Genomic DNA, 4845 nt, shown 5'->3' on the forward strand with positions numbered 1-4845 from the left:
TGGTGTAGAGTATAAATGTCTGAACACAATAACTAAGAAAATGTGGTGAAGGCTATGTTAACCAGTTTGATGAAAATATTTCAAATGGTATATAAAACCAGCACATTGTTCCCCAAGATTGCATTAATGTACACAGCTATGATTTAATAATAAAAAAAAAAGGAATTAGGCTTGCTTTTCTTTCACCTTCACATTATGAGTACCAAACAGGTACTCATAAATATAGAACAGTCCTGTATACTCAGAGCAGCTGGCAACCCTATTCCCTATGTGTCCCAAGCATCTAGTATAGATCTGAAACCCAGTACATGTGCTCACTGAACGTGTGATAGAGCTGTAAAATACATGGCACCACACAATGTCCCTGTTAGATAATTGCACAGAAAGCCCCTTCCCCCAAAAGTCCCTTCCTACTCTTAAAGTTACAACTCCTCCCAAGCATAGGGAGAGGCCCGCTTACCTCATCACCCTGTTCCAATTTCCTGTTGCCCGCCCCAAATGACTCTTTCCTCCGGAGCAAAAACTCCTTTTTGGTTATCCCACCATCTGGTGACCATTCTGAGACTTCCCTATTTAAGGGTACGTTTCTCCTCTCTCTCTCTGTCTCTCTTCCCCTCTCCCTCTCCCCCCTCGCTCTTTTCTGCTCTCCCTCTCTCTTCTCCACTCTCTCGTCATCTCTCTCCCCACTTCTCTCTCCTCTTCTCTCCATTTCTCCTCCTTGGTGTTGCTCTGCAGCCCTCCTCCCCCACCAATAAAGACCTTTCGTACAAGCCGTGGTGGTCTGTGAGATCTCTGCTGGTCGAAGTGCCTCCCTTTCAGTCCCTACTGATTTTTTCTTAGTGGCAAGGTTGCGGGAAGATGAGGCCCAATGGAGAGAAAGAGCACCCAAACACCATATTTAAGAGTAAAAAGGCTTTTATTTCAGCTGGCGGGAGGATCTGGAATAGAAGAATTCAAAATGGCCGTGCTCCCCGACTAGCTTGGTCTTTCCCTTTTTATTGCCATTTTAAAAGTTCCAACCCACAGATACTTTTCCTTCTTTCCTTCTTTTTTTTTTTTGGAGACAGAGTCTCACAATGTTGCCCTTGGTAGAGTGCCGGCATCACAACTACAACAATCTCAAACTCTTGTGCTCAAGCAATTCTCAGCCTCCCAAGTAGCTGGGACTACAGGTGCCTCCCACAACGCCAGGCTATTTTTTTGTTGCAGTTGTCATTTTTGTTTAGCTGGCCCAGGCTGGGCTCAAATCTGCCAGCTTTGGTGCATGTGGCTGGCACAGTAACCACTGTGCTATGGGAGCTGAGCCCCACAGGTACCTTTCTCATTGGTCAGTTTGAATCAAGTGGGAGATGCTGTTCCAGCTCCCACAGAACTACAGGATTTCACAGAAGTGGAAATTTCCAGGTCCCAGGAAGTTAAGTTTACAAATTCCTAAGAGCTGAGTCATCATGGAGAGGACCCTGCAGGTGTATCATTGGGGTGGCCTTAAGAAGACCTTCTGGGCTTGGCACCTGTGGCTCAAGTGGCTAAGGCATCAGCCACATACACCTAAGGTGGCAGGTTTGAATCCAGCCCAAGCCTGCCAAACAACAATGATGGCTGCAACCAAAAAATAGCCAGGCATTTCGGCAGGAGCCTATAGTCCCAGCTACTTGGGAGGCAGAGGCAGAAGACTCGCTTGAGCCCAGGAGTTGGAGATTGCTGTGAGCTATGATGCCACAGCACTCTACCCAGGGGAATAACTTGAGGTTCTGTCTCCAAAAAAAAAGACCTTCTGGCTATCCTCTCTCAGCAAGTTGTTCTATTTATCATCTCTATTTTCCTTCAAAGTAGTGAAAGGCCAAATGAACCCAAATTTGCACTTTATTTCCTCCTGGTCTTCAGCACCCCCTTCCGCAGTAGGTCTAACAGAAATGGGCTGTTAAACATGGTATTAGCCCAGAGTCACAGCAGATCCTTGTAAAACCACATTCCTATCCTGGGTTCCCTGGTAACTTAACCAACCCCCAACCCTATAAATCTAAGTACAAAGATTCCACCTACCACCTTACACCACTCAACTGAAAAAGGTATAAAAACCCCATTCTTTTGTTATGCAGACACTGAGATTTTGACATATGAATCCATCTCGGTTGGCCAGCCAATAAAGGACCCCATACCTAATTTGAACTCAGTGTGCTGACATTTTCTCTATAATTCCACTCATGTTGGGTACAACAATTGTTAATGAGCAATGTTTTCAAGTATGAAAAAAGAGTAACATTTTGAAAACAAAACATGAGTGTGTCCAGGGTACCAGCACAACCACCAGCTCAGCATCTTTATCTAACTTCTCAGACTTCACTGTCTTACTCAAAATTTACGGAGAAAGAACTTTTTTCCTAAAGTCTTACACAGATTTCTTTCTTTTCCTTTTTTTAGAGACAGAATCTCACTTCACCGTCCTCAGTAGAGTGCCGTGGCATCACATCTCACACCAACCTCCAACTCCTGGGCTTAGGAGATTCTCTTGCCTCAGCCTTCCGAGTAGCTGGGACTACAGGCGCCTGCCACAATGCCTGGGTATTTTTTTTATTGCAGTTTGGCAGGAGCTGGGTTCAAACTTGCCACCCTCAGTATATGGGGCCGACGCCCTGCTCACTGAGTCACAGGCCACCACCCTCAGCCAGTTTCTCTAGAGCTATTTTTGCCATTTTAAAAAAATGACTACATAATGGTATTAATAGATTTCAGTAATTTCTATTTCACAGGTTATTTTCAACCAATAATTTCAACTCCCTTTGTGCACACTCTTGCAAATACAGATGAATTAATAAATCACTTCTCAGAAAGGAGATGAGATCCTGGAATTCCACATCATTTTTTGCTCCAATTATGAAAACAGCAGATAATGTCCTGTCAGGAAATGGTATGTGAGCAAGTCATTCTTATCTTGATAGGACTGAGATTCTTAAATTAAATATAAAATATCTTAGATATAGGGTAAATAAATACTACTTGCATAAGTGTTGCTATCTTGTTGGAACACAGTCATTATATGGCACGACCAGATGTTTTCTCTTCCAACCAAAGACAATTTCACTTTCAACCTACTTCAGTAACCCCTGTCCTTCCTGCAAATTCCCAGTGCAGGAGCTAAGGAAATTTCACCCCAAAATATGATTCTTTGACACAAAGAATATTTTATTTTATTTTATTTTTTTGAGACACTGTCCCAAGCTGTCACCCTGGGTGGAGTGCTGTGGCGTTATAGCTCATAGCAACCTCAAACTCTTGGGCTTAAGTGATCCACCTTGCCTCAGCCTCCCAAGTAGCTGGGACTACAGGTGCTCACCACAATGCCAGGCTGTTTTTCTTTTCTTTCCTTCTTCTTCTTCTTCTTCTTTTTTTTTCTTTTTTTTTTTTTTTTTGTTATAGTTGTCATTGTGGTTTGGCGGGCCTAAGTTGGATTTGAATCCACCAGCTCCGGTGTATGTGGCTGGCACCCTAGCTGCTTGAGCTACATGTGCAGAACCCTGAGCCCGGCCTCTTTTTTTTCCTTTTTCTTCTTCTTCTTCTTTTTCTTTTTTTTTTTTTTTTTTTTTTTTTTTGTTATAGTTGTCATTGTGGTTTGGCGGGCCTAAGTTGGATTTGAATCCACCAGCTCCGGTGTATGTGGCTGGCACCCTAGCTGCTTGAGCTACATGTGCAGAGCCAGCATAAAGAATATTTTAAATTAAAAGGCCATTTTTTGATCAGAAAGCATTGGCCTTTCTATAAAACCTGAGTAACCAGATTTATAATCAGAAAAGGGGGTTGATTTCTTATCACGCTCATAGAACTAGCTCCAAGGTCATTTGAAGCAAAACACCTCTCAGGTTAATTTACAAATCAGTCTGGGTTGTTTTTTTTTTTTTTTTTTTTTTTTTTGAGACAGAGCCTCAAGCTGTCACCCTGGGTAGAGTGCTGCAGCATCATAGCTCACAGCAACCTTCGACTCCTGGGCTCAAGCGATTCTCCTGCCTCCGCCTCCCTAGTAGCTGGGATTACAGGGATTACAGGCACCCACCACAATGCCCAGCTATTTTTTGGTTGCAGCCATCATTGTTGTTTGGCGGGCCTGGGCTGGATTCGAACCCGCCAGCTCAGGTGTATGTGGTTGGCACCTTAGCCACTTGAGCCACAGGTGCCATGCCTACAAATCAGTCTGTTTCCACCCATCTATTCTCTCCCCTCCTAGTAACCACTTGCTGCACATATACTTTCCAGTTTCTCTCCCCCCTCCCTTTGAAAAGGCATCTTTAAAAGTCACTGGCCATCCCTGAGACTTTGGGTAATCATTCTCTTATTAATGCACCATAATTGTGAGTTGATCTTTTAGAGAACCAGATAAAGGGAAAAGGGCAGATTTTGGCATGATCCCTACACTGCCCAATGGATATGCCCTCACCTATTATTCTGTCATTTTAGTCATAAAAGCATAGCCCTAGGTCCTCTTTACTTTGCTGTCTGATATCTGCATTTGATATACTCTCATATGGCCTGTGTGATGTGTGGTGTCCTGTATACAGGAGAACTATGAGCAACATTAAACTTTTCTTTTAATGCCATTGACCTCTAACTAATATTTATAAATTAAGATCTGGGCTTGGGCCCAGAGCGGTGGCTCATGCCTGTAATCCCAGCACTTGGGAGGCCGAGGTGGCTGAATTACCTGAGCTCACAGGTTTGAGACCAGTTTGAGCCAAGCGAGACCTTGCCTCTAAAAATAGCCGGACATTGTGGTGGGCACCTGTAGTCCCAGTTATGTGGGAGGCTGAGGCAAGAGGATCACTTGAGCCCAAGAATTTGAGGTTGCTGTGAGCT

The sequence above is a fragment of the Otolemur garnettii genome, unplaced genomic scaffold, assembly GCF_000181295.1.
Source record: "Otolemur garnettii isolate 467f Iridium unplaced genomic scaffold, OtoGar3 scaffold00091, whole genome shotgun sequence".
Lineage (NCBI taxonomy): Eukaryota > Metazoa > Chordata > Mammalia > Primates > Galagidae > Otolemur > Otolemur garnettii.